At 39.0% G+C, this 18,224-nt stretch overlaps 1 long non-coding RNA gene across 2 annotated transcripts; it reads left to right on the forward strand.

The window, feature by feature from the left end:
* The first annotated feature begins 13,204 nt into the window (after positions 1-13,204).
* LOC133736058 (uncharacterized) lies at positions 13,205-15,829 on the forward strand. 2 transcript variants are annotated; one of them, XR_009859392.1, is made up of 5 exons: positions 13,205-13,355; positions 13,634-13,678; positions 13,768-13,887; positions 15,334-15,397; positions 15,757-15,829. It is a non-coding gene; the product is annotated as an uncharacterized LOC133736058 (long non-coding RNA). The 2 variants fall into 2 exon arrangements; XR_009859393.1 differs by lacking the exons at positions 15,334-15,397; positions 15,757-15,829 and adding an exon at positions 14,655-14,719.
* The last annotated feature ends 2,395 nt before the right edge of the window (positions 15,830-18,224 follow it).

Consider the following 18,224-nt stretch of genomic DNA (forward strand, 5'->3'; position numbering starts at 1 on the left):
CAGAGTTGTACAAGGAAAGATAATCGTACAATTAATCGGATATCTATGGATATCTCCAAGAATATCTCTAATTCATAACCCTATTATAACTAGGTCAAGTATCTTAGAGTTTGCGCCAGACACATATTCTGGATTTACTTGAACACTCCCCCTTGTGTCGCCCAAACGTGGTGCTCCTTTCGTTGCCTCATTAAAAACCTTGCCGAGTAACAAAAACCCTGTGGAACAAAAATAACCTCGGTCGAAGGGAAAAAAGAGCACAACACACCCTTCACGTTTCGAGACCATACATGTAGACACCTCCCCCTGATGTCTACATCTCCCCTAGATGACTACAGTTATAGGAGTTCGGATAACTTCAGCAAACGATGCTATCAACACGTTTCTCGAAAGTGGAATTTAGGCAATGACTTAGTGAGCAAGCCCGCCACACTGTCCTCAGATTGAACCTAGTTCACTATGATCTTGAGGAGAGTCTGTTGTTGCTGATTATGCTTGGTGTTGTCGCTTTTGATGTAGCTTTGCTTCATTCATTCAAAATAAGCAGCATTATACTAAATGCTCATAGGCTCATCTGTGGTAGACTTCAAACCAAAATTGTTCGAACATGCAGAATTATGGATCCAATCCATATACATTCACAAATTACATCGTGAAGAGCAATAATCTCAGCATGGTTCGAAGAAGTAGCGACTAGGGTCTGTTCTGTAGACCTCCAAGATATCACGATCTTTTACCCATGGTAAACACTTAACCAGTTTGGGAATGACCTTTGTGTGGGTCAGAGAGATACCCAATATCAGCAAAACCTTCCAAAACACATGTCGTTTTGGGATGGGGATAGAGGACACAGGCCAGTGTTGGCGGCGTTCCTGGTGTGTGATGGGTCCGAATCCATCGTCTCTCTGTAGGGATAGAACAAGCCCATATCAATCGTACATCTCAAGTACCGAAAGATATCTTTTATACAAATCCAATGACATCGCGTTGGCGCAAAGCTATATCTAGCTAACAAGTTCATGACAAATAAGATGTCCGGTCTTGTGCATTGAGCTAAGTACAATAATGAGCCTATTGTACTCAAGTAAGGTACTTCTGCCTCTAGCACATCTTCGTCATCATCCTTCAGACGAAGAGGATCCTTTTCAGGATCAAGACTACAGATGATCATGGGGGTGCTTGAAGGTTTGACCTTGTCAAAATGCCTAAGCATCTATCAACACGATGCTCAAGTTCCAAACTGAGACATAATCGTGTTCTACCAAAATCCTTCATCTCAAACTGTGATTTCAAGTGTTCAGTGGTTTCCCTTAACTCTTTAAGGGCTTCCAATGAAGATCATGTCCAACATGAACCGCGATAGAATCCGAAAGTTGTTATGGAAACGCACGGGGATATCCCTTCCCAATCAAGTAGTCACTTTAGTGAGCATTTCAACCTCTTTGTAAACCGTGCTCCGTGGTCTAAAGCCACTTGACTTGGGTAAATGAAGTTCACCATGAACCCTCATGTATATTCCATATCTAGATCCTCATAGATACGTAGTGACCATATTTGTAAGCTGCATGTTCAGTTATTTGGAAACTACCAAACTGACAGGGTAGTGGAGTGCGCAATGACATCCATTACGAGAGAATATGTCTCATCGTAGTCGATTCCAGGGCATTTTGTGTGAAGCCTTGCGCCATAAGGCGAGATTGCCATATCTTTTTCTCATCGCGCTTTCTAACGAAGACCCATTAGTCAATAGGTTTTATGTTAGGAGGTGTTGACATCACTGGCTCAAAAACCTTCCTCTTCATTAGAGAATCCAACTTAACCTGGATCACATCTTTCCATTTAGGCCAAATTTCTCTACATTGGCATTCATTCATCAACGGAGTGTGTTTCGATATCATCAGACTCAACAAACTCATGCGCAACTACATTATCAATTATTATGGAGTTTCTATCCCACGTCTCATGTACACTAGTGTAATTTTCAAAGAGCTCTATATTCTCAGGAATAGGTTCTGACGTTGAGGCGTCCCCCAACGATAACCATAATCCGGAAGATACTCATGAGACGGATTTTGATTGTCGATGATCCAAGGATTGGGTTGTGTCAAAGTATCCTTTGAACACACTGGCCTCCCATGCATCCTTGCTGGGGCCATGGCCTATAACGCCAGAGTACCACTCTCTATGGCGTTGGCACCATGCCTACCTCCGTGTAGGGTGGCGCTACGTCCTCTCGTAGGGACGTCCATCCTTGCAGGCATGTTTGCAGCATATTTGTGTGATCTCGTCATTTTAGTAAGGATCGAGATGAGACATAGTGAGGACAGACCACGACAATTCCTGTCGTTCCTACTGAACATATGTGTTCTTATCTCCCCCTAACGACGAGAAGACTGTCTCATCAAAGTGACATATGCAAATCTAGCGGTAAGGAGATCGCCTAGCAAGGGCATTAAGTGGCGGACGATTGTTGGAGTCTCAAATCCAACGTAGTTGCCCATTTGTCTGTAAGGACCCATCATAGAGCAATGTGGCGGTGCAATTGGCACATAAATGGCTCACTCAAATGCGCGTAAGTACGAAATACTTGTACCCAGTCACTAGCTATAACGCAGAGGTAGATTGAGTGGCGGTGGGTCGTAGACGAATTAGCATAGTTGCATACGATATTGCATCACCCCAAGTGGATATAAGGAGATCGGTGCACATTACCAATGTCCGGACTATCATTGTAGTCGTTTCCGCGAGACCATCTTGGTGTGTTCGTGGGAATATGATGTCCAACATCAGTCCCAATGCAATAACCATCGAATTAGGATGGTCCGGGGAGTGAGCCCGTTGTCATATGATATTTTCTAGAAGTGTAGCATAAGCAGCATTTACAGGTGGACAATGGCACAACACATGACCAACGTGTTTGCGTGTCAACCAATATCATGAGATATTTAAACGTCCGCAAGTTGGTTGAATTAGTCCACAGAATCTACATGGATTCTATGTAAGAACATAATGAGTATTGTCATATCCTTTGCATAGGACGGTCTTAGTCCTAATTTCCTTAAGAAACGGGCTTTGTAAAACGAGTGAGGGGCTTTAGAAGCAACCAATGAGGATTTTGGTTGGGCCTGAGCGTCTGAAACGCTATTTGAAGCAAAGTTGGTGATTGCAACATCACCTAGGGCGCCATCACCATGATGGACGCCATCCATGGCATCATGAATAGGGACTGTGCCAGCCTTAGGCTGGTGGCGGACGATGGCGGCTCCGGAGGCAGCTACGGCGGTCACACTTAGTCCAAGAATCAACTTTTGATTCATGCTTCGTTTCGCTCAAAAGAAAGGATGTCTGTGTGAAGTCTTTAGTAGACGGATTATCATATCATGACCAGGATGACCTATCCTGTCGTGACAAAACCAATATGTGTCCAAATCCAAGAGATCTTCTCTCATAACTTTATTGGATTTAATAGCTCGAATAGTGACATAGAGTCCACTAGAGAGACACATAAACTTCTCTAAGATGCGCCTTTGTTCGCAATCATTAGAGGTATTGCAAAGGAACTCATTTCCGTTCTCTACATGTGTTTTCGCATGGAATCCGTTGACTATTCATAGGTGTGTTTGCCCTAGGAGCGTAGAGAGTTTCTGTGACAATAATAAAGGTGCCATTTGGCAAGGGGAACTTAGGGTATTCCATGTCCTTGAATTAATACTAAGGGCTCAGCTATCGTAGTCACAAAGTAATAGGCTCAGAATCAAAATGGATTCATAATGAAAAGAACTCGAAATTTTATTCATAAGCCAACAGAGTACATCATTGTCTCTTAACCATTAAGAGAATCTAATCCAAATGCTAGCTAATGCAAAACAAAGGTAGTCGTTTGACTTCTTTCGGTCACTCCAAAATAAATATGACCAGGTGAGTAGAGAGATGTCGGTGGAGCAAGGCTCGCTTAAGTACCACTTATCTCAAACCCTTCCTAGACATCATACTCATTTTGGATGAACCTATGTGAATAAAAACTAAACCAATGGCATTTACTACAAAGTATATGACAATTGCCTATTATATCTCTTGGAAAAATAAAGACTTAAACAGAATTGGCGATCTATTGATCCCAGCCAGATTTGTAGTCTTCAACCATTCACTCTAGATCATCTTCTTGATCTTCTTGTTCCACATAGTGAGCTCCTCTTGCTTCACAATATGCTTTGTAGGCGGTGACAATTTCTTCACGAGCTCTACAAATGTGTGCTTAATGACCGGATACTCCACATCGAGAACATACATCTCTTTGCTTAGACTTCATTGATTTAGGCGCTTTGAAAGCGTCATTTAGATGGCTCTTAATGTTGGTGGCGCCACCAACATGGCCAGAGGCGTTGCCCCCCTCTCTCTTTCCACGTTCACCTCTTCGGTTCTGTGTTCGCCTATTTTGGCGGTTACCTTCCCAAGTAGAGCGATTATATGGACCAGAATGTCCAGAAGTATCCCTAAGATTAGGGTTTCGCTCTTGGCGCCCTCTCTTAGGGGCGCGACTATAATTGTATTCCGTAATGCTCTGATTCCACGGATCTCGAATTATAGTTCTTCACAAGGATGTTGTCATGCTTTTCAGCGACATTCATAGCTCCAATAAGCTCATGAAATCTTGTGATCTGTCCTGCAGTAACATCGATTCGATAGTTCTTAGCAATTATCAATGCAAAGAAGGGGAAGGTAGAGAGAGTCTTCACAATCAACATCGCATCTATGATCTCTTTACCACAAAATTTCATTAAGGACTTAATGCGAAGTGCTTCTGAGTTGTAGTCAAGAACTGACTTGAAATCACAGAAGCAGAGGCTATGCCATCTCACTTCTAGGTCAGGAAGCAGAGAGTCACAGAAGTTGCCAAATCTTTCTTCGAGTGAGACCTACAGCTTTCTGGGGTCTTCTTCATTCATACACTCGTACTAGAGCGAATCATCCATTGACGAGTCATTAGGATGATGGATTTCGCCTTATTTGCCTCTAAGGCTACTCTATTTTCTTCCAAAGCTTGAGCTTGCTCAACAGTTAGTACGTCCTGGCTAAGCTCGAGAATCGTATCCAGGATTTCATCCGCCTTGAGATGCTGGTAGACATCACGAACCCACCTGTGATATTCAGAGCCAGTTGTTTCCAATGGAGCAAAGTCCAATTTGTTCAGGTTACTCATTCTGAAAGAGAACAAGAAAAAGGGTTAGTTTCGGAGCGGAAAAAGATACCACGAAAACATATAAAATTGCTGAGTGTAATCGCTTCCAAGAAATTAGGAATTTCTGAGCGTAATCGCTTCCAAGAAATTTAATTCCAAGAGGTATTGGATTAGATCGAAACAATGACGTAAGTGGTCGATCATAAATTCTCTACAAACTCTAAGTTTGGAGATCTCAACAAGCTCCAAGCTTGGAGTGAGCACGAACCCCCACAGTTCGGCTTAATTAAGTCTCCCCTATGATGAAGAAAGGGGGGTAGAAGAAGGGAGTTTGCAAGTCCCCGAGAAAAAAAAAATTTAAAATTTCAAAAATGGGAACTTTTAGTAAAAATTACCTCGAAATAGGTCGCCGGAAAAATCTCGCCGGAAAAGTCGCCAGTCGCCGGAAATCTGGCTGGAAAAGTCGCCGGTCGCTAGAGCTGACGTGGCAGTGGGTCCGGTGATGTTGTGGCAGTGGGGTCCGGTGATGATGTGGTAATGGGGTCTGGTGCTGACGTGGTAGTGGGTCCCCGATGCTGACATGGCAGTGGCTGGCTGACGTGGCAGTGGGCCGGGTCAGGTCTGTGAGCTTCTGGGCTTTTTCTTCTTTGGGCTGGGTTGCTTCTTCTTTCTTTCTGGGCAAGCTTCTTCTCCCCTTTTTTTTTCTTCTTTTCTTCTATCTGCCGGTTCACGGTGCAGCTACTATTGGAGGCCGGTTCAAAAGCTTTTAGGCCGGTTTCGGGAATAATTTTTCCGGTTCCCGGATCCTAGGATTGAGATGCTATTGCTGGCAAAATTTGGTAGCAATTGGAGGTCCGGAAGGTGGTGAACCGGTGGAATATTTGCTGCGGGTGGTTTGGAGCTTCCGGTGGCCGGTTCGGTAGGTTTCCGACCGGTTCTGGTGGTTCTGCCACCAGTTCTGGATTTCTGGGGTCGAGCGCTTCAAGTTGTGTGGCGGAGGCAGAAAAGGTTTCAAGGTTTTATATTCGGATTTAGGGTTTTAGCTATTTGTTTCAGGGTTAGGGCTTCATGCTGATAACGTGTTTAAGGAAAACTGAAATTGGGAAAGAATTGAGTCGTGCTTTCATTGATAATAGGGGCCTCTTTATATAGAGGATTACAAGACATAGAATCAGAGTTGTACAAGGAAAGATAATCGTACAATTAATTGGATATCTATGAATATCTCTAATTCATAACTCTATTACAACTAGGTCAAGCAACTTAGAGTTTGGGCCAGACACATATTCTGGATTTACTTGAACAATTTTTTAGCTTTTCTTGTATTTATCAATTCTACTTTTATCTCCCTATTATTTTAAATTTAAACCTATTTTTCCTATCACATGACTTGGCTGATTCAAACCCTTTTATTGCCCCAAGTTAAGCCTTCTACCTCACACACAAAGCCCAACCTTCTTCTTTTCTTGTTCACGTCAAAATTGGGCAGAGAGAAAGGAAAACCTCGTTCAGCTCCTCCATTCCACGTTGCCACCATGCAAAGGGCAACCTCTACTAGAAAATCATCCCAGGCCTTCAAAAGGGAGTATCCAAGCCAGAGATTGTCATTCACCCTTCTCTTCTCACCCTTCCTCGCGTTCCTGTGCATATCAGTCTTCTTGCACAGCCTGAAAGCCTAGTTCGGGACCTCCGATCAAAATGCTTTCTTCATCAAAGTTGTTCGCCTCTGTCTCTTTTAGCTGACCTCCAAGTTTCAGTTCTGTTGGAGTCGTTTTGAGACCTATACCCCAATTGAAGTGGGAGCTGTTCAGAAGCAAACCTGCTCCGGATTTATTGAATTCCTTCTCTTGCTCTATTTGAATCCCCCACATCTTGTGAGACTGATACCAATAGTTGGTAAGATCATTGAACTATCCAGTTCCTATCTTTTTCCTCAATTTTTAGGCTCAATACGTTCAAACAACTTTTCTACATATTGAGAACTTTCTCTTTCACTCTGCATGTCCGAGATCGAGTAAGCTTCTTGGCCTGCAACTGGGCTCAATCAAATCAAACTCCCTCAGCTCTCTTTCCAGTTGAAGCCCTCAAGAAAACTCACCTTTTTGGTTGGTCGTTGGTGAGTATCATGCTTTTCTTAACACTATGTTTGATTTGGTTGTTGTTACGAATCCTTACAGATTACAACTTGTCACTATTGTTGTTGGTACCTTGTTGCTTTAATTTTGATCTTCTCATTCATTCTGATGTGTTGGAATTACGCTAGACCATGGTTATACCTAAAACATTAAAATCGTGCTTGGTCCAAGAGTTTATTCGTTTTACGGTTGTCCAAACATCATATTATTGAGCTACAAGACCTCCCCTTATAGTATTAGAGGAACTGAAATTTTAGGTCTTTAGAAGTTTTAGATACATTCTGTAGGTGTCTGAGAGTCTACTTAACTAACCATATCCTTTAAACAAGAGAACAACTTTCTGCAGTTTTTCAGTTTTCAGTACAATCTGACCCAGCTGCATTTATTTCAAAACTGGAGCTAAACCTCTGAGAAATAAGGACCCATTCCTTCTAGGGAAAGATAGTAGACACAATTATGAACGTTTCAGAATTTGAATCACTCCAAAAGCATTTTTCTAGAATTAGTTATGGAATTTTGAAATTTGTGTACAGAAGCTGATATTTCTGGAGAGAATCTGCACATTGTTTTACTTTAGCCTTTAAAACCTTTACTCTTTGAATGACTTCACTTGAAATTCAATAACCATTTCAATCTTACTGAGTTGGTTGTTAAACCATCCTCCTTTCAAAATTTTCTCAAGAATTTACCTCTAGTATTTTGAACAATTTTCCGTGACCCTTGACAGCTCCTTTAAAACTCTGTTTTCAGCTTTCAGCAACTTGTCTTTTAAAAGTGTTCTTACCACCTTTTCCTAATAACAAACTCCTTATTGGAACCCAAATGGTCCAGTTTTTAGCTAGTGAATTAGATTGGGGGAGGGGTTTTCTTCGGAGAGTATTGAGAGTGAATTGCTAGCCTTGTTTATCGTTGTTTATGTCGTTTATTTGATCTAGGCTCGATATCTTGGTAGGACCTTGTGAAGTGGTGGTTGCTACAAGGTTGCATTGAGGCCAAGTGCTGCAAGAGAAAGCTTGAGTTCTAGGTAGGGGATGCCTTTAACTCTATCTATACTTTTCTTGCATATACTATGTTTTATATGAGGCCTCTTGCATGTTTTGGAAATTATATGTTTTTACACTTGAAATGGTTTGCGTGGTTGGATTGATGTGTTGGCAATTGATGGGGATATAAGGAGATGGTTTGTTCCTCTTTGGGGATTGAAAATCCCGAGCCACTGGTGGTGGGCAGTGTGCACCATGCCTTTGTTATTGATTATCCCCTTTGTCTCTAGCCTTGTGATAATGATTGAATTTCGGAAAGTGATTGGCTAGATTGACGGTTATGATGAAAGTTGTGGAAGGAGATCAATTGCCCTGGATTTATATTTACGTGGTGACTATCACGTGGGAACGCAAACCGGTTTTATCTTCTACCTTTTTATCTAAAAGATAACTCATGTTTTCAAACTTAGATATGGGGGCGGGCATGGGCAATGACTAGATGTAGGAGCCTAACCCTACTTAAGTTTGTTTTGTAGGCTGTTGCTGTCGAAGCTTGGGTACGGAGGATTATTCTTGGAGGCCACAAAATTGTTTTATTTAAATTTTGTTTTTCTCTTTATTTGGCTTGTTTGATCCCATCAAATTTTTGTAAAGATATGTATGGTTGATGATGCGTGTGATTGCTTACCACCAAAGTGGAACCCTAGGGTTAGAACCCCCTCTTGAGTTTAGGTCCTAAGTGGGCTAGCCTTAGAAGACTCACATAAATTACCATTCAATGAACCTAATGCAAACTTGGGCTAAGAACTAAAAATGACGTAGGTTCTAAATTCAACACAACAACACCTTCCTTTCCTCTTCTTTGCCTAGTTCGTAATCTTGTGGTTACGAGCCAAGCCCACTATGCAAGTCTAAGAATTTTGGGCTTATAGATTTCTTGTTTTTCAACCTAAAGGCCTTGTCTCCTTGCAGAATTCTAGGCCTAAAGCACTTACTCCCTAAGTGTCACGGGTATAGGGTTCCTTGGGGAGGCGGCGCTGTGGTAGTCCGGTCTCCGGGTCGCCACAGTGGTGAGTGAAAGATAGTTTCTGATAGTTAAGAAAATCAGAAAGTGGGTAACGAGTGCTTTACCTTTTGCAGAAGTGGAACCCAATGAAGATATTAGATTGGAAGAAGTCTGGTAACAATGGAAATCCTTAAGAAGAACAGACTGATGGCGAACTGTCTTAGAACGACGAGTTGGCTTTGGTGGTTGTGGTGATGGAGATGGTAGGATAGGAGATGGTACTGCAATCCCGTCTGATGCTAGGATTGTTTCTAGTGTTGCAATCCCTTCTGTGGGTAACGAAGAATGAGGACTTGCAGCTGGAAACGAAAGAGGACTTCCACCCTCAATGGTGATTAGAGGTGGCAAACGGGCCGCTAAGCACGAGCACGGCACGGGCCCGGCACGCTTAAAAGCAGCCCGGCACGGCCCAAGCCCGTTAGTGGCCCGGCACGACCCGAGCACGTTAGAATAACGGGTCGGGTTGGGCCTAGGAATATTAGCCCATTGGCCCAGCCCGGCATGGCCTGAGCACGACATATTGTGGGCCGGCCCGTTACAAACACAAAATTTCATTTTGTTTTTAAAAATATTAAAAAACCACAATGATGAGATTTGAATATTAGACTTTTTTATTTAAAATCTCATGACAATTCCACCAATGCTATTTCTTTTATGTTATCAAAATAGTGAAATAAAACATTATATCCTTGTTTGGACATAAAGTATTTTTTCTAAATATTAAATATATGTTTATTAATAAAGACTAATCTCATAATAATACAACTATAGAATGAAAGAAAGAATAATATGATACTAAATCTTCATTATATTAATAAAGATTAATCTGACAATAATATACTGGGAAAATTTCGCAAACAGTACACCAAGTAAAGGCCACTAATAATTCTTATAGATAAAGTTCCAAACCAAACATTTCGGTACATGAAATCTGAAACTCGACCCACTATCAGTACACGACGTCAATTTTTGACACCAAAATGTCCATTATGCCCTCAGTTATTTTTTTTTTTAATAATTTTTTTTTTCTGTTATTTTTTTTTCCTTCGTTTTTTCTGTTATTTTTTTTCCTTCGTTTTTATCTCTTTCTTTCTTTTCACGTGACTAAATATAGGCTGAGTTACAAATATAAGCTGTAGGACCATAAATCTCACCAATTGGAGGGCAAGGGCGGCGTTGGAAGCGAGGGAGTGAGCCCGGAAGAAGGAAGAAGAAAGAGATAAAAATGAAGGAAAAAAAATAACAGAAAAAACGAAGGAAAAAAAAAATAACAGAAAAAAAAAATTTATTAAAAAAAAAAGAAAGAACTGAGGACATAATAGACATTTTAGTGTCAAAAATTGATGTCGTGTACTGATAGTGGGTCGAGTTTCAGATTTCGTGTACCGAAATGTTTGGTTTGAAACTTTATGTATAAGAATTATTAGTGGCCTTTACTTGGTGTACTGTTTGCGAAATTTTCCCTAATATACTAAAAGCAATATATTTTGAGTTATTTTTTTCTTTCTTTCTTTCTTTCTTGTAGTGGAATATAAAAAATTATTAGAAAACTAATCTTAAAAAGCTAAGATTGAGAAAAACATTGTAGAACTTAATTTATTTGAATTTTCTAAATAATTAAATAAATTTTTTTTTATTCAAATAAATTTTTTAAAATCGTGCTTTATAGCGGTAGGCATGAGCACGGCCCGTTTATTGGCCCGGCACGATATGGGCTCGAACCATGGGCCGAACCGGGCTTAATGTTTAAGTAAATGGGCCGGCACGAGCCCGGCACGATAATAAATGGGCCGGCCCAAGCACGGTACGAAGCACGACTAGGCCCGCTTAAAATGGGCCGGGTCGGGCCGGCCCGGCCCATTTGCCACCTCTAATGGTGATGATGGTATTGTGGGTACTGGGTAGTGAAGAGGAATCTAAAGTTGGCTCTTCAAGGAGTGGTAACGGTAGAACTGTGCCTTCTGATGTAAGAATATGATTATCTTGTTGAAATGGAAAAAGTATCTTCATGGAAAACAACATCTCTACTAGAAAAGAATTTGTGAGTGGTTAAATCATACAAACAATAAGCTTTCTATCCAAAAGGATTACCAACAAAAATACAGTTTCGTGCTCTATGATCAAATTTGTGGGAAGGTGTAAGATTAGTGGCACAACAAAGACAACCAAAAAAATGTAAGTGTAATATGTGGGAGGACGGTTAAAAAACAATTCATAAGGTAATTTACTAGACAAAACTTGTGTGGTTAAACGATTGATTGCAATGAGAACACATGCATTCCCCCCAAAAGGAACGAGGAAGATGAGCGTCAAATCGGAGTGCTCGTGCCATTTCAAGAAGATATCAATGTTCACACTCAACCACCCCATTTTCTTGTGGGGTGTAGACACAAGTGTGTTGGAAATGATGCCATAATCTGCAAAAAAAAAATTCTTGGAGGCAAATTCAGCACCGTTATCAACACGGATATTTTTGACCTGACGATTAAACTTATTAGCAATAAAGGCAAAGAAAGATTTTAGGAGATTTTGAGTCTCAAATTTAAAACTCATCAAATATACCCAAGTGCAATGTGTAAAATCATCTACAATGGTCAAACAATATCGTGCTCCAGAATGAGAAGGAACTTTATAGAGTCCCCAAATGTCGGGCAATGAATTATTTCAAAAGGTTCCTCACTGAGAGTCTTACTTGGATTGAATGGCAACCTGGTCTGTTTAGTCAAAGGGAAAAAATCACATTTCATGTTAAAATCAAAGAAAATTTCTGGGACATTTTTGGACAAAAGACTTAGGCGAGCAGCGGAAGGATGTCCAAGCCATTTATGCCAAAGATCATGTTGGAGAGTAATGCTATGAGAAATTGGTGGCTGAGAGATTGAGAGTGGAGGTTTGATCATGGTAGGGGAAAGGAAATGTAGATCACCACATTGTTCACCCAATCCAATAATATTCTTCGAGTCCAACTCCTGCAAAAGACAAAAATCGGGAAAGAAAATTGCACAACAGTTTAGTGAGCAGGTAAGTTTTCCAATAGATGCCAAATTAATATTGAATGATGGTACACAAAGGACATTTGTAAGATTGAGGTTAGAGTTGAAAGAAGCAGAACCAATGGAATCAATAAGAGTTTGTGCACCGTTGGGAAGTCGCATAGATGGCGTGATTGGAAATCTTTTGTCTGATAAGATGGAGTGTCTATAGGTGACATGGTCAGTGGTGCGACTATTGAGTATCCAAGCATCTGACATATTAGATTGGCGTTGAGAAAAAGAGCAAAAAGAAAAATCTTCTTGGGGCAGTTTTTGAGAGACAACCCAATGTTGCACTACGTCAACTATTCTTTTCACTATGCCAAAAAAGCTATCAGACGACACGCATCAGACGACAGAAGGCTAATATTCTGTCGTCTGATTTTTTCAGACGATATCAGACGACAGATAAATTAAATGTGTTGTCTGAATACATAGAGAAACCATACTTTGAACTTTTTGAAAATATGGTCCGATTCAGACAACAGTTATATGTTGTCTGAATAGATGGAGATTTTCTATATTGAAGCCTAGCAAAAATTTTAGAAATCCCTCCAAGAAGTTTAAATCTTTCCCTCTCAAGTGTCCAAACCCTATAGCTGACTAGTTAATGGGGTGATATTCAGACTACAGAATTATGTCGTCTGAATAAGGTGAGTTTGACTTTAATTGTTTCAAGTCTTGCTCTTGGGACATAACACAAAACTCCTCTTCGTGATATTAACTCTCTAAAACTCAACCCCTTGAAAAACCTGTCTAGAACTCTATCCACTATCTCAGCAACCAAAGACTCAACTGAGATTGCGATCTCAATCTCTCAAACTTGAGAATACTTACCCAAACCTAGTCTCTCCTTCAACCCAGGAATCATTTGCATTCGCGTCCGGCTCTATGGAGCTGTCCAACAACCACTCAAAAGATTAGAGGAAGCTTGACTATTTTCGATTGGGTTATTGGCCGGTAAGCATTTTGCTTCATTAGGTTAGGGCTTCGATTGGGCTCAATCTTCGATTTTAGGGTTTCGATTGGGTTGAATCTTCTATTTTAGGTTTTTTTTTCTTCTGAAAATTGATTTGGGGTTTTGTAAAATTTTCCTTGTAAATCTTATTAGTTGTTAGGTCTTTCTTTGATTTTCATTGGGGGATATTGAAATAGATTAAGGTGTTTGGGTTCTGTCGTAGTGGTGAAATTTATTGTTTTTGAATTTATGAATTTCTTGCTCTGGTTTATGAATTCAGGGATTCAGACTTGTACTGTTGCTTGTTATAGCATTGCTGTTGGAGGTGAGAAAAGCTTGAAACTTTATTGTGAATTTTGGTGTGGAAGGTTTTAGTTTTCGTAGTATTTTGTACTGAAATATGTGACATTGTAGGAGGGTTTGGGTCTTACTAGTTGGGTTTGAACAGGAAGACTTATGAAATTCTTCACAGTTTGAGCCTCATCTCTGGTACTTCATTATTGGTCTCATTTATTCCGCCCTCTCTTTGTTTGGGTAAGTTAGATTTTCATTCTTCTACTTAAATCTCGAGCAACCTTTCTGGGAAGACTAAAATCAATTTCACTTCTATCTGTTTTGGGGTATTCTCCTCTTGTAATACCTCTTTGTTTCTCATGGTTTCTATGTTATAATGAGCATATGGCTTATCGAATTGTTCAATTTCTACTCAAAATGAGGGTTTGTAGTAGTAATTTTGGATTTTACTTCAATTTCTTTAAATTCTGCACTCTTTCATGTAGAACATATTTTACCTCTTTCTGCATTTTTGGGGTTTTCTATTATCTTGATCTGGGATTAATCTCTTGCTTTTGGACTCATGTTTAGTATTAATTATGGGTCTTGGTTATGCTTGGTTGATTTTCATTCAAAACCCCATGAAGCATGCCCATTTGGTAATTGTGATTCAAGAATATATGGCATATGTTGTCCTGGAAGTCGGAAGCCGTCTTATTAACTTTCCCTAGTGGCAACGCCGATCATGTGGATGGGTTAAGACCTAAGAAAATAGTACTGGGTTGAGTATGTTTTAGTTGGAAGCCTTTGGCAGGTTCTGCACTTGACACCATGGCTGTTCTAACTAACCTATCCTTCTCTTTGAAGTCATTCTGATCCATTTATGTTACTTTGCTTTATTTAACTTAGTCATGAGATACTCATGGTTATGTAGTGATGATCTTTTGTCTCACTTGGTCTTAGAATAGTATTGCATAAGGTGCACTTATATATTAAGTATACCTCACCATTTGTTTGGTCTTGTTCAGATAAATGCTCTATTGAATGACCGCTTAAGTGGAATTCTAGGTTGTGGAGTTCTTTGCATCTTGGTAAGTATTTTTTCTCTCTCTATTGTTTTATGATATCTATAGTCATTAGAAGAAAGAACATTTAAATGCATTCATTGCCTTAAATGGTTAGTATAAGCCTTGGAACACTTGTTTTCCCTTGTATGTCTCTCAAACAAGCCATTGGTACTGACTAACTTTTTTTTTTTCCTTATCTTATATAAAGATGAACACTAAATGCAAGTACAAATTCTTGTTGGGTTTAAGTAATTTCTTGTTGGGTTTTGCATACATGATCATATTGTTTGAAGTAGTTATAAAGCACTTCTCCAATCCAATCAATGAGTGCTTGATACTGTTAATTAGTATTATTTAAAGAATATAATGTAACCTATATTATGCAGGTCAAGAAGATTATAACAGATTGAGGTCTCTTAATTACAGAGGAGCTGATATTTTTCTTCTTGCCTTTTCTCTCATAAGTAGGCCTAGCTATGAGAACATATCAAAGAAAGTAAGCTCCTTTTTCTCTACCAAGATTCTACCCTAAACTCAAAATTCACTTTTTAAATTTGTACATGCACCAAATGTATAATACTAATCAGATTCTATGTGTTCTGTCTTCTCTTTTGACCTGTTGCATGTTATGTTGGAGAAGTGGGTTCCAAAGCTTAGACATTATGCCTCATCAGTGCCCATTATTCTCATGGGAACTAAACTAGGTATCCATTCTTTCCACTACCAAAACCAATTCAAATTGGATTTGATAGATATGCCTTTATTTTCCCTTAAGTTTCACTCTATGCTCACTATAATATATCTGCTATTTGTTTTCAAATTTATTGCTTCTTTCTTTCTTACATAAAATATTGAACTTTCTTTTACATAAAATATAGAATTTTCTGGTGGAGGCTAGTTAGAAAGTTGCCACATTCTTGCCAAGGCTTCTAGAAAGTGGAAGCAAGAACTGTATTAGTTATTTTTTTAATCAGTTCCCCCTTCTTTCTTTCTTTCTTTCTTTGTTATTTTTTCCCCTGTTTCTGCCTTCTTTGACTTATTTTGTTTATGTTCCATATTCTAGATAAGTGATACAAAAAGAATACGTTTGTATGAGCAATTAGGAGTGGCTAAGTGACAGATTTTGTTTAAGCAAGGTATGCACGGCTTCTTTCTCTTTTGTTTTTTTGTTATTCTTAATGCTGCTCATGTTACTATTGAGATTGGTGTGTAATTTCCATTGTGATCCAATAACATCGTTCTGAAATGTATGAAACTGATCAGTTAATGGGTTGTGCATCTTGAATTGACACTGATCAGTGTTGTTGTGCATATATTCATATATATCAGAGCAAATACTAATAACTCCTGAATTCATCCCTTGAAAACTGATCAGTATCTGCTGTGCATCTTGGTAATTTATATTGGATGGTACGTAAAGGGTGAGAAGCAGATTCGTATTGAAAGACGTTATTAGACAATCAATAGCAGTCGGTGTATACACACACAAATAGGATTTATATCATGCTCATTAGTAAGAGCTCAGTCAATATATAACGACTTTTCATTAAGCTATATATATATATTAAGCTAAAGTAATTAGCTGCATTTCTTGAAGTTTTTATTTTTATGGTCAAGAATGAGAAAGAAATCATGTAGATATATATATATATATATATATATATATATAAGATGCTGATCATAATATTCCACCCATTTACATGAAAACGGATTAAATTTGTGTACGCAACTGAATGCTGCATTTTTGTGATATTATAATTTGCACATAACATCAAAGTACAAGGAAATACCTTGCTGGTCAGTTTGTGTAGCAAGACCAGGAATTTTTTGTTGCTAATATTTTCTCTATGATATGTCTTTCCTTTTCCAACTATTTACCAGGCATATTTCTTTCTAGTGTTCTTTCTATATATACCTACTGCACTTCACCCTGTAGCATTGTGATATGAGATAGCAATCTTTCTTCTAGTGCCTGCTGGTGTGCATACCTTTACTCAGGGTCTGGTGTGCATACCTTTACTCAGGGTCCGTTGGAAAACCTGTCATGAAAGACCAAATTATTTTCAGAAGGGCGTTGAAATTGAGGTAAAAGAATAAAAGCATACTCAAATCTTAAAGGAAGAAGTTAGTTGGATGTACAAGGCCTCCTAAAGTACTTCCAGAACTGTAATTGAAACTGTGAAATACTGAAATGCTTCGAAGACTTTAAAAAGTATGCTTAAAGTAGCTTTTGGGCAAGTTCTTCTCTATAAGTTAGAGCCAAATCAGCATATCCAACTGGTTAACATTATACACATCCTCATCTTGGAATTAAGCTTCTGCTGGTGTCATTGCTCCTTCTGACTTTGTGAATCATTCACTGAAAGAATCTTTTCCATACTTGGTTTTCAGCTAAGAAGTGTGCCCAGCTTTTTTGTCGATTATACTAGATGTTTCACAAACTAATAGAACTAATGAACAAAAGTTTTGATCATGTGGGAACTGCATTTGTAATTTGGGCTGTTTTGTGTCAAAGGTTCTTAATCACATGTCAAGAACCTTGTTTCTAGTTATTGTATCGCCACTGTACTAATTATGCAGATCTTTGGCTCAATCTCATGCTTTAGGTGAAATGTTTACTCGCATTCCTTGTATGGAATGAAAATTATTTTCTCAAACTGTAATCATGCGTTCCTCATATGAACTGCCATAACTGTGCCCCAGCATTGTCTGATAGTTGTTGACTTGTTGTCGTCTTTCAGATCAGTTGAGCAGCACCGTTTCGCCACCAAAAAACAACACCGTTTGATTCTGTTGTTCCCCATTCTTTCAAATTCATCATTCTCCAATGTTATCTCAATACTGTTACTCTACTTGGTTCTCTATGCTTAGTAATAAATGTGAGTTGATGTGGTAGTATTAGTGACTTGGTTTTCAAGTGGGAAATCATCTGCATGTAAAATGTGTATGTTGCTGTCAATACCTGTTTTGTGCGAGTTGGTCTACTGTTGTGCTACAGATGTGGCCAGATCATTGGCCTGTAATTTGGTTGCAACCCTCTTCATTCTTCAAATCAATATTTTTTTTTTTGGAATAAACATTAATTATTATGCATTTCTCACTTAAGGAAAGTATTCTTTTTCTTTTTACTATACTTCTCTTTATTATTTACATGTACACTATAACTTAAATTGTTCCTGAGTTCACTATGTATTGCTGCAGTATTTGGACGAGAACAAGTCATTGATTCTGAAGATTGTTGAGAGCCAAAATTCAGGGAAATTGAGTGAATGTGCAGAGTGAGCATTTATTTCTTTTATTCTCCTACTTTGCAATTTATTAGCACCACGCAGTAAGTTGGACCCTCTAAAGCCTAGGATATTGGAAACTGCTTTGTGGGGTTTAACCTATTAGTTTCTAGTAAAATCAGAATTCTTGTTTTGAAAGTTAGCCCTATTTGGCTTGGAGGTAAAACGTGTACTTTCAGAATTCTGATTACTGTTGTGAAACATATCCATTCACATTAACTTGTATTTTTTTTTTTAATACTTG

The sequence above is a fragment of the Rosa rugosa genome, chromosome 3 (assembly GCF_958449725.1).
Source record: "Rosa rugosa chromosome 3, drRosRugo1.1, whole genome shotgun sequence".
NCBI classification, from domain to species: Eukaryota; Viridiplantae; Streptophyta; class Magnoliopsida; order Rosales; family Rosaceae; genus Rosa; species Rosa rugosa.